The following is a 12,971-nucleotide window of genomic DNA, read 5'->3' as shown; positions in this document are numbered from 1 at the left end:
TATATTTAAAGTGTCTAGGTAAGTGCTTGACAGTACAGATACAAAATTTCTTACAAAGCAATTACAAAACATGTTTTACTTAAGTCAGTGGTAGCTAAATTCATTGCTTTAATATTTAGATATAATGGAAGGTGAGCTGTATTTGTACTTTTGGCCCGGACTCTGCAAATGTTAGGAGTGGGTTTGAGCAGTGACTAAATGTATTGCCCTGCATCAGTTACAAAGTATGTTACCACTGAAAAAGAGACTCTGAGTGTGGTGATGCTGTGACACTTTAGTGTTTGTCTCCCTTAATGTCATTCTGTGACACCTATCAACTTCAGATTTTCTGTATTTCAAAAGTGCAATAAATGGTATTCCTCAAATACAAGTGACTTTCATGCAGAAAATAACAAATTGTAATAAACCTTATTCTTTTGGAAATGATGCCTGGAGCTCTTGCAGCCATTTTGACTGTGCGTGCAAAAGCTTGATAATGAATTCAAAAATTCTGAGAATGGCAGAGTACACTACAAACAAAACCTACATCTTTAATGAAATCAATCAACTCAAGCTGTCTACCACACAATCTCATTTAAGTCATTGTTAATGTGTTACTAACAACCAAATTCAAAGAGAATGGCTATTTTTAACTTAAAGAATATCCTGAAATAGTAGGCTCTATCTTTTAGAAGTGTTTAAGCAAAGATTGGTGGACTATATCTTCAGAATGTCTTAGAAGGGATTAATGTATTAAGGAAGATATTGACTAAAACAACTCTAAGATTCATGGACTCAAACGGAAGCAGGTTTTGTTATTATTATTTAGTTGTTTTTTTTTTTAAGACATGATGTACATAAATGTAATCAACATCTCAGTAAATAATCCATACTTAACTCTTTGTTGTGGCATTCTGGCAATTATCAATTTTACTAGAAGAAAAAGAATTATTTCATTTTCAGAATGAAAAGGTTGCTTTTTAATCAAATTAAAATGACCACTTCTTTAAAGTGGTTGATCAATCTACTCTATCTAAGCAGAAGAATAATTAATTATCCTTAATTAATTGATTTCAATTAATTGATTTCAAAACCCCAACATGTATCCTAGGTCTGGGTATATAGTAGATGCTCAATGAGTGTTTATTGAAGTGAATTTGGTTTCAGTTCTAACTCTCCTCCAAGTATTCTGACAAGTAACCAATTATTTTCACTTTTTCCTTTCAAAAATCCAATTTTATTTACACTACTGCTCACAATATTAACATAATGTGATATTCAGTTCAGTTCAGTCGCTCAGTCATGTCTGATTCTTTGCGGCCCCATGGACTGCAGTATGCCAGGCCTCCCTGTCCATCACCAACTCCGGGAATTTACTCAAACTCATGTCCATTAAGTTGGTGATGCCATCCAACCATCCCACCTTCTGTCGTTCCTTTCTCCTCCCTCATTCAATCTTTCCCAGCACCAGGGTCTTTTCCAAAGAGTCAGTTCTTCACATCAGGTGGCCAAAGTATTGGAGTTTCAGCTTCATCATCAGTCCTTCAAATGAACATTCAGAGTTGATTTCCTTTAGGATTGACTGGGTTGATCTCTTTGTAGTCCAAGGGACTCTCAAGAGTCTTCTTCAACACCATAGTTCAAAAGCATAAATTCTTTGGCACTCAGTTTTCTTTATAGTAAAATTCTCACATCCATACATGACTACTGGAAAAACCATCAGTCAGTTCAGTTCAGTTCAGTCGCTCAGTCGTGTCCTACTCTTTGTGACCCCATGAATCGCAGCAAGCCAGGACTCCCTATCCATCACAAACTCCCGGAGTTTACTCAAACTCACACCCATCGAGTCGGTGATGCCATCCACCCATCTCATCTTCTGTTGTTCCCTTCTCCTCCTGCCCCCAATCCCTCCCAGCATCAGGGTCTTTTCCAATGAGTCAACTCTTCGCATGAGGTGGCCAAGGTATTGGAGTTTCAGCTTCAGCATCAGTCCTTCCAGTGAACACCCAGGACTGATTTCCTTTAGGATGGACTGGTTGGATCTCCTTGCAGTCCAAGGGACTCTTAAAGAGTCTTCTCCAACACCACAGTCCAAAAGCATCAATTTTTCGGCACTCAGCTTTCTTCACAGTCTAACTCTCATATCCATACATGACCACTGGAAAAACCATAGCCTTGACCAGATGGACCTTTGTTGGCAAAGTAGTGTCTCTGCTTTTTAATATGCTATCTAGGTTGGTCATAACTTTCCTTCCAAGTAGTAAGTGTCTTTTAATTTCATGGCTGCAATCACCATCTGCAGTGATTTTGGAGCCCCCCAAAATAAAGTCTTTCTCTGTTTCCATTGTTTCCCCATCTATCTGCAATGAAGTGATGGGACCAGATGCCATGATCTTAGTTTTATGATGTTGAGATTTAAGGCAACTTTTTCACTCTCCTTTTTCGTTTTCATCAAGAGGCTCTTGAGTTCTTCTTCTCTCTCTGCCATAAGGGTGGTGTCATCTGCATATCTGAGGTTATTGATATTCTTCTGGCAATCTTGATTGTGATATAAATATAGTCAAATTTTGTGTAGTGCTTGTAACTTCTTTCTAAGGCCATACAAGTAACTGGCATATGACATCATTCACTAGTTCATATATTGAAAGATTTCATTGAGGACATTTCTGGTTGCATTTTTTTTTACGTCCTCTATGTAATAACTCCTGTAAGAATTTACTTCTAGAATTCAGAGTTAGGAAAATAACTCTAATTTAGGAAAATAACATTCTTAAAATATTAGTTAAATGAATGAATAAAATAACTATATAACTGATCACTATTCTTTGAAGAGCTCTTCCTGTCAACTTAAAGAAAAAAATTAGTCAATCATAAGATTATATTATTCTTCATTGCTATTGTATTTTTATATATATTTCCCTTGATTTTGAATTTATACTTTCATATGTATTTTGCTAAAGCATTTGTACTGTTTTTTGTTTCAATTTGTATGGTATATTTTGTGGAAAAGAAGTAGAGCAGAAACTTGAAATATGTAAGTAAGCATTAACAAAAAAACAATTTTTTGGTAATTTGTGATTATGAAGTTGTAGGTAATATAAAACAAAATTATGCACAAAATAATTAATTTTAATTTAGGATTCACTGTTTATTATACATTTATTATTGTGTTCTTCATTTACTAAGGAAATCAGCTTATAAATCTCAGAATTCAGAAAAGAAAATGAGAAAAATGTCCCCAATTAAGCAGGTAAAATATGTTTTCATGATTAATTCTTAAGTAACAAAAACTAACAAGTTTTGAGTGTTTATTATGCCACAGTTAATGATCTAAATTCTTTTCATGTATTATTTAATTTTTGAAGTAAAAAATGTGATTTTCATTTTAATATGAAAAGTTCAAGCCCAAAAATGTTACATAAATTTCCTGAGATCACAAGTCTAGAAAATGCTGAAATTAAAATTCAGTATCAGGCAGTTTAACACCAGAGTTTGCTGTCATAATAATAATGAACTTTATTCTGTGCCTAATTAGATACTTTTATTAATTCAAAAATTATTTGTCTATGACTTGATATGTAAAAATAGAATCTAGCAACATACCGTTGTGTAATACTCCACACAAAAAAAATTAAGTAGCTATAATACTTTATAAATTTAGTATTTTTCTTGGTCTATTGCTATGCCCACCTATTACAGGCTAAAAATTACAAACAAGAAAATTATGTCTATTATATATGTAACTGAAATTTTTAGATTTTAGTTATGTGTTTGATCACAGAAGACATAGGCACCCACCATATACAACTTTTAAGAATTTTATTTAATTCATTTCACACATAAAACCTTTTTAGTACAGTGAAGAACAGCAGTCTGCATTTTCTGTCAGTCTGTTTTGTTGGTCTTATATAAGTGCACTTGCTTTGGTCATTTGCTTCCCTCACCTTTCATTTAATATATTTTTCTGGAATACTCTCCCCAGTTTTACATGATAAACCACCAAAAACCATGGTCTCTTCATCTGAGGAAAACCCAGTCCATGGCCCAAATGGATGTTTGGGTAATAAGTTTCAAAGTGACTTGTGCAAACTGGCAAAAGTTGAAAATGAAATCTATTTTTCAGATGGATGGCAACCGAGTAGTAATTCAGAGTTCATAGTTAATGTAAAAGAACCAGGTTCCCTTACAAAGAAATAGTAAGTGACTCAGAGCCACAGTGACAGCTTTGAAACATCAGTTACCTGAGATAAAGCTTCAAAATAAATAATTGCTGATTTTAAAAAGAACTCAGTGTGGAGTGGGTTTGCTTTTCCAGTTATATACTCACATCACTTGAAAACTGTTAATAAGCAATCAGCATATGAATAATAATGTTCAAAATGCTTAGCAAAATTAGCCAAAAATCTATTTTGCTCATTGATGAGCTATATAGTTTTTTTTCCCTATCATAGTATTCATACAAAAATTTAATTTGCTAGATTTTATATTCGCTGCTGCTGATAACTTATTGTATCTGTTGGCGATACAAGAATGAAATGGAGGGTAGGTCCTTCAATATCAATTTAAATAAGTTCAATTGTCTTGGTATATTAATCGATAGTCCTGATGACATTCACAGGCTAGGATATTGTGTTTCCACCTCATCTGGTGTTATTTTTAGTGAAGACACTGTTGATTGAGCTTATTGAGACAGAAATAAAAAGATACCCAGACCAAAATCATATGTGCTTTCCATCACTTTCCTGCATACAATAAGCTCTTGATGATCTACTAAAACACCATCATTCTAATATTCTGAAGACAATACTAGGGTCTATTATCATCCAGCAATTAGTAATGCTTTCTGCTGTGTCACATATAAATACACACCAAACAATTTGTTCCATAGTACTCAAGGGTCCTCCACAAATTTTGTCCTCAGAAACTACCAACTTCCTCTTAAAAGAAAAAAAGAAGGGAGAGGGGAAAAATAAACACTCTGAGATACTCATCCATTTTGGAAAAAGTCCATAATTGACAGTCAGTTGAAGAAATGTCATTCAGTTCCCTCGTTCTGACATTCTTTCATACTAATTGCACTCCCTGAATATTAAATAGAGATTTCTTCCATATGAGAGCAATTACAGAACTTGTTAAAAACACGCAAGTGGCTTGTAAAAGCAATGCACACATTAAAGACAACTTCCTAAAAGGACTTTTGGAAAGGTCTTTGGAAAACATTGGGAGATGAGACGGTAATGCAAATCCCGGGATCTTTGATGCGAACACTGTTTGCTGGAGAATGGTGTGAAATAGAAGGCGGAACAATGTCAGAGAGAACATTAGTTGCTGAAGTCTGAAAACAAGTGCACTGTGACTCTGACGAAGTTAGACTTTCAGGTCCCATAACACAGCATGGTCAGAGGATCTTAGGGTACTGAAGGAATAAAGCATGAAGCAGAGTAATTAACAAGTAGTCTTTCTTGCATGCATGCCAAGTTGCTTCAGATGTGTCTGACTCTTTGTGACCTTTGGACAGTAGCCCATCAGGTTCCTCTGTCCATGGGATTCTCCAGGCAAGAATACTGGAGTGTGTTGTCATGCCCTCCTTCAGGGGATCTTCCTGAACCAGGAATCAAAATTTCCTCTCTTAGGTCTCCTGCATTGTCAGGCGGTTTCTTTACCACTGGTGCCACCTGGGGAGACCAGTAAACATTCTTACCTGATAAGAAATTTTGTATTACTGTTGCAAAAATTGCATTTATATCTGCATATCTTTTTATCTACATACTATAATATATTTTAGCAAGAGACAGAATTGGATGCTTCATTCATTCCTTTATTCAATAAATATTGCCTACCCTGGGATCATTTTACTCTATTGATTTAGGAATACATTGATTGTCTAAAAGATAATAAATATACTTTAAATTCAGACAGATCTGGCTCCTGCCTTAGCAATTCCACTTACTAAGAGCTGATCATGGGTACATGGAGAAGACTGAATTATTGGCCCTAATACTTCATCTGTCTCTGCATCCTCACCCTGTGACAAGTTATATTTTCTCCCCATTGAGGTAGAATAGATCACTCTGTCCCACTGCTGCCAGGTCATGGTGTATATCTTGCTTTTACCAATAAGATGTCAGCAGCTACGTTACAGGCAGAGGTGTGACATGTGTTTGCATTGTTGGGCTTACTCTCTTGTTCTTTGGTCATTTTTGTGAGAAAAACATACTTCTGCTAGCCCCCTGGCCAAAGGCAGAATCTATGCAATTCCCAGGGAATTGGAAGATATGTGAGAAAAAATAATTATTTCAAGCCATTGGAAACTTGAAGCTATGTAGCAGCAGCAACTGATTCGGCATGTAACTCGTTCTTCTACTCAGTTTTCACATCTATAAAATGACACAATAGAAGTACGTAATACATAGGACTGCTGTGAGGACTGTTGATATTTTTAAATACCTAAGTGTAACATTTAAAACTGAATTGCATTTCCAGCATTTATTGTTTGTAGATTTTTTGATGATGGCCATTCTGACTGGTGTGAGGAGATACCTCATCGTAGTTTTAATTTGCATGTCTCTAATAATTAGTGATGTTGAGCATCTTTTCATGTGTTTATTGGCCATCTGTAAATACACAATATCTAGAAAGGTGGTATTGATGGACCTATTTTCAGGAAAAGAATGGAGACGCAGATGTAGAGAATGGACTTGTGCACACAGTAGGAGCGGGAGAGAGTGGGACAAATGGAGAAAGTAGCATTAACACATATACACTATAAGGTGTAAGATGGATCGCTGGTGAGAGGTTGATGTGTATCAAGGGAGCTGGCACTCTGTGATGACCTGGAGGGATGGGATGGAGGAGGGGAGGAAGGCTCCAGAGTTATGCGCTATATGTATAATTATGGTTGATTTGCATCATTGTATGGCAGAAACCAACACAGCATTGTAAAAAGTTAAAAAACAAAAAAATTTTTAAAATTAAAATTTAAAAATGCCAATTGTTTTTCTATATACTAACCATGAATGCATGGAACTGAAACTAAAAATTTTAATGGTTTACAGTTATGAAAAAAAAAAGAAAAAAAAAGTGTAAATTTACCAAAAATGTGTAAGACTTGTATGTTGAAAACTGTACAATACTGATGACAGAAATCAAAGATCTAAGTAAATGGAAAGAGATATTGTATTCACTGAAAGACTAAACATAGTGTAAAGATGTCAGTTCTCTCCAAATTGATATAGAGATTCAACATATTTCCCATCAAATTTTTAGCAGTATTTTTTTGAGATATAGACAAGATTATTCTATAGATATAGATATAGAATAATCTTTATATAGATAGATATGGAGAGATATAGATAAGATTATTCTAATATATATATGTATATGGAATATGAAAAATAAAAAAGCTGAAAAAATTTTGAAAAAGAAGAATAAAATAGAAGGAATCAAAAAACCTGATTTCAAGATATATTACACAGCTATGGCATCAAGACTGTGTGGTATTTGTATAGAGATGAATACACAGATGAACAGAACAGAGAAACCAAAAATAGACCAACACAAAAGTCTTCAACACAAATATGATGAAAATGCAAACACAATTCAATAGAGGATAGATGGGAGGGTGGGAAAGACCCTTAACCTCACTCTCACACTTTATACAAAAGCTAACTCAAAAAATGAGTCACAGACTTAACTATAAGCTGTAAAGCTACAAAGCATTTTTTAAAATAGGAGATTTTCAGATCTAAGCCTAGAAAAAGAATTATTGACAACAAAAGCACCATCCACCTGAAGAAAAAATTGATAATTGGACTTCATCAAGATTTAAATCTTTAAAAATTTTCTCTAAGAAGATGAAAAGACAACCTATAGAGTAGGAGAAAATATTTCTGCACCACATACCTTCTAAAACCAAAATAGGATATGGCGATACACCTATCATTAATGGCTAAAATATAAAATTATGTCAGTTTCAAATGCTAGCAAGGATGCAGAGAAACTGGATTACTTACACATTGCTGTTGGAAATGTAAGCTTCTTTAAAAAAAAAAAAAAAGAAAGAAAGAAAAGAAGAACCTAGCATAAGAATCAGGAATTTCACACTTAGATATTTTTTCCAGAGAAATAAAGTCTGTGTTAGCCCAAAAATCTGTATAAAAAATGCTTCTAGCAACTCTATTCTTATTAAACAAGAACTGGAAAAAAAATCCAAATGTCCTTCCAAAGGTGAACAAGTAAACAAACTGACATGTCCATACCATTAACTACTATTCAGCAATTAAAATGGAAGAATTATTGACACATGCAAGAATCAGGATGAATCTCCAGAGAACTTGGCTAAGTGAAAAAAAACAATCCCAAGAGGTCACTTACTGTAAGATTTCATTTATATAACATTCTTGAAACCTCAAAATCCCATGAATGGAGAACAGATTCATGGTCAATGATGGGCATGAGCAGGGAAGGAAGTTTGAGCAGTTATGAAAGAGCAACATGAGTGATCTGTGGTGATCACTATCTTGACAGTAACCATGGCAATATCCTGGTTGTGACATTGGAAGGTAATTTTTTAAGATGTTCCCATTAGGAAGAATTGAGTAAAGTGTGCATAGGAGCTCTCTGTATTAATTCTTATAACTTCATGTGAGTCTTCAATTATCTCAGAATGAAAAGTTTAATTCAAATTTGTATTTAAATCTTGAGAATAAATAATCCATTTTGGTTTCTAAAAACCTAAATGCAACATAACTATCCTTCCTCGAAAATGTCTTTCTTTCAACTTTAAAAGGTTGGTCCAGGTGCTGAAAAATTGGAGAGATTCATCAGCTCATTAGGCAGCCGTTAGACCAGCGGACTCAGTGTGCTGAAGTCAACATGGGTAGCCAGCTGCAAATCCAGTGTTCCAGGACTCCAGAGTGCCACCTGTACTTCCTGGGCTCATTCACTGTAGGTGCTTGACTTCTTTGAGCCTACTTCCAATGCAGAGGCTCATAGCTCTTATGTCTGCTCCCGTGTTCCCTCAAGGGCTTTAATACATCTAGGGCTTGCTGTAGAGAAAGTTGTCATATGAGGCAAATTAGTGATTTTTTTTCTACCCCTGAAGCAATTGGAATTTTAGATATAGAAAAAACCTTTGTGTGTGTGTAAGGTGTATTAAAGGATGAACATCTCTGGTTAGAACATAGTAAAGCACTCTGCAATTGCTAAATTTCTTTCCTCTTAATGAATGGGATTCTCTCTGGAAGTCCTTAAAAAAGAACATATATCCCCATGTGGCCTGAGATGCTTTATTATATCAGATTCATCAAAATGAACTAGTAGAATTCCTCCTAGCATTCTCAAATTAAGATAAAATTAACTACTCCATTTTAGACTGTTTCCCTGCCCTTGAAAGAGTCTTGAGCCAGGAATCCACATAATTGATCACACAGTTACAAATAAGTCCACAAATTTTTCCCTCTTCCTTTAAAAAAATATATATATATTTTTTCATCATTTTCCTTTAGGTTACGAATACAGGGGGTTTGCTTTACCATATGCTAATCTGATTGGGACTATTGAAAAACACAAGTACATGGTGCTCTAAAGTCCTGCTACCAGAAGACAGAGCACAAAATTTAGTTCCTGTCGTGCCTATAGGAGAGGTCAGCTTTCTCTAATTTTTCTAATGTGAGAACTCAAGCAAGCCATTTACTTCTATGGGTCTTGCTTTTCTAAAACATAACCACAAATGTTGATGAATATACCAGACATATTTCATGAACCATTTCACTGTTTATCTGATCTCTTATTTCAGGTACCTGCTCTGTGTGAACCCCGATGGATTTCATGCAGGTGCACGATGCAGAGCTTGGTCTCATACCCATGATGTTAAATTCTCAATTTCATTATGGAACTTCCAATTGCCACTGATCCTGCTCAGACACCAGACACGTATAACATGGAAGAGGCAGGGAGCTAATAACCCTGGGGCAATTTTAACCACTGGGAAATGGTGTAGTGTAGATAAATTTTTCCTTCTCCCCACGGGCAGACAGTCCTGAGATATAGTTTAAATCACCTCTTGAGAAACTATCACAATAGATTGAGGAATCATTGTACTCTGTGGTATCCAGCTTGGTCATGCTGCTCACATTGTTTCTTCCTATGACTCTGATTTGTTTCATTTCTCTTGCTTCTTGGAGTTGAACTTCCTAAAAAAGTAGTAACATATAAACTTTTGATTCAGTCTCTGCTTTCTAGGGAACCCAGGCTAACACAGTTGGTAAGAAGAGCAGCGATAAAAAGTCTCAGGATGAGGTTCTGGAGAAAGACCCCACCACTGGACACAAGATTACTGAGGCTTCCAATTGCAATGAAGTACTTCTGGAAGGTGTGATATGGGGGTGTGGCATGTAAACTGTATGGAGCTGTGATAAATTTAAGGATTTTAAAGTAGACTTTTTAAATGACAGTTTTTCTTAACTGCCTTGAAAGCCTCAATTTTAAAAACTCTCAAGAAATCATCTGCCAACTAAAGGCAAACAACAGAAGATGCAAAATCTTTGACAACAATTAATAAAGTACAATTTTTCTCCTTAAACTTTTCACATACCACCCTTATTGCTTTCAGACTAACATTCAGAGTCAGGTCTCAACAAATCCCAGGTAGGCAAGTACAATTCTTTGTAACAAAAAGTCACTCACGACCCTGAAGTAATTAAAGACACTGCCTGTATATACTGCCAAGGCCCAGAAGAATGAATCTTTAAGGGTGAATCTTGTGGGTTAGGAAACAGGGTTAGACCACACATGGATTGTGGAGTAATTTATTGCGTGAGCCACTCACTCACAACTTGAGCTTCAATATTCAGGCGAGGACATACTAAGTTTTTGGGTGATGTCTTCTTAAAACACAAGTTCTTAAGGTAGTCAGTAGTGATAAAAACCTTCTTGGAAAGAATACTGAGAAATTAGTCAGTAGACTCAAGGAAGGTGGCAATGTTATGATAAATTTACTCTACTAGACTTATGAACTTACAGTCTGACCATATTCCCTTGTAGGCCTGGGATACTCTCTTTATGATGATATTTTAGCATCTTGGAAAACCCCAGTAATGTCTGTCTTTTGTAGCACAACAACGAGAAATGCTTCTTTGGAAGTGGGCTCCCTGCTACCAGTGATGGTAATGGATTTTGAACCAGCAGAGATCTAGTAGCAATAATTAACTCTCAGTTTTGAAGTGAACACGGTAACCGTAATGGGCAACAAAGTTATGTGGCTCTGAGGGCTCCTTCCCACAAGGATCTGTGGTGATGAATTCTAGATCATGGTATTTCTAAGAGTGAGAGAAATGGACAGTCAATCTGGGTGTTGCTAGATTTGTGTAATAATAATAATGATCTTAAAAAATTAAGTGCTGATAAGCAGAAGGCTGATTGTCAACTGCCAGAATAGAAATTGCAGTATTTCATCCAGATTCTAATCTATCAGGATTCTAGATCCAAATTTTTCAGACACATGATCCACTGATCTAAGGTATACTAGGTTATTCCCTCTAGTAGGAAGAACAAATATTGCCCCTCATACCACCCCCACTAAGAAAGAGACCTCCATGGTGAATCTTTTTGGATTTTGAAGATACTAGGTATTATTGTTAATAAGGAAGTATATAGGATGAATGAAGTATATAGAATGAAGTATATAGGATGAAGTATATAGAAAGTATATAAAATGAAGTTTATAAGATGATATGGAATATTTTCAGATTTGAGCAGGGTCTGGAAAAACTGTGAGCTCTGCAGCAATTCTGGACTATATTATAAGCTATTCTACCGCTCAGGTTAGATATTTAAACTAAGTTTAAGCTAATGTTGCCAGAAGTCAACTTGTTAGTAAGAGAGTCATAGTGAAGATCCTTAAGAATCTGAAGCAAGGCAGTGTATTCTGGGACAAGAAAATACTACATGCTTTAAAACAGCTTCTAGTACGCTTTGGGGCCTAAATGTGCTGATTATCTGACCTTGGAGCATGAAGTGATGAAATCTGCCCATCTTTGACTAGGTATTATCAATTTCATTATTGTAAGGCAAGGCAGTGTCTTAGTTGAGCTACTATAACAAAATGCTATGGGCTGAGAGGATTAAACAATTGACAATTATTTCTCAAGTTTCTGGAGGATAGGAAGTCCAAGATCAAGGTGCTGGCAAGTTCAGTTTTGGTGAGAGCTTTCTTTTTGGCTTGGAAATGGCCAAATTCTTTTTGTGCACTCACATGGCCTTTATTCACTGTGTACTTGGAGAGAGATTGTTCTTCTATACATTCTTCTTCTTAGAAGGGCACTAATCCCATCATGCGTGTACCTCCCCATGACTTCATCTAAATCCAGTTACCTCCTAAATTACAAATTATGATTCCTTAGGAAAAATAGCAATAATATGTCATTGGTAATGAGAAAATTTCAATTTTAAAGAGGTAAGTCATGCTCAAGCATTTCCTATACATGTAGCATAAGATAAATATAAATGCTGCTAAAATCTAGCTGTCATAAGAGCTAGCAGTTTTAGTAGGATTTAGAATACTGAACATTGTATTGTAAGTCAACTGTGCATAAAAATATTAAACATTGTAAGCAATTAAATAAAATGAGTACTTCCCTAATTGGCATAAAGATTTATTAAAAGAAATTTTAACTATTTTAATGAATAAGACATAAGAAATCTGAAAAAAAATCAAAAGAAAGTTTTCTGTATGAGTTTTTATCCAGGATATCATAAAACAGTAATTCTAGAAAACAGTCCAATAGATTCTATTTGGATTGGTGTACACACGCTGCTATATATATTCATATAAATAGCTAACAAGGACCTACTGTATAGCATAGGGAACTCTTCTCAACACTCTATAATGGCCTATATAGGAAAAGAATATTAAAAAGAGTAGGTATACATATATATGGGCTTCCCAAGAGGTGCAGTTATAAAGAATCCACTTGCTGATGCAGGAGATGCAA

This window comes from Muntiacus reevesi, chromosome 3, assembly GCF_963930625.1.
Source record: "Muntiacus reevesi chromosome 3, mMunRee1.1, whole genome shotgun sequence".
Lineage (NCBI taxonomy): Eukaryota > Metazoa > Chordata > Mammalia > Artiodactyla > Cervidae > Muntiacus > Muntiacus reevesi.
This window is presented reverse-complemented; position numbering follows the sequence as displayed.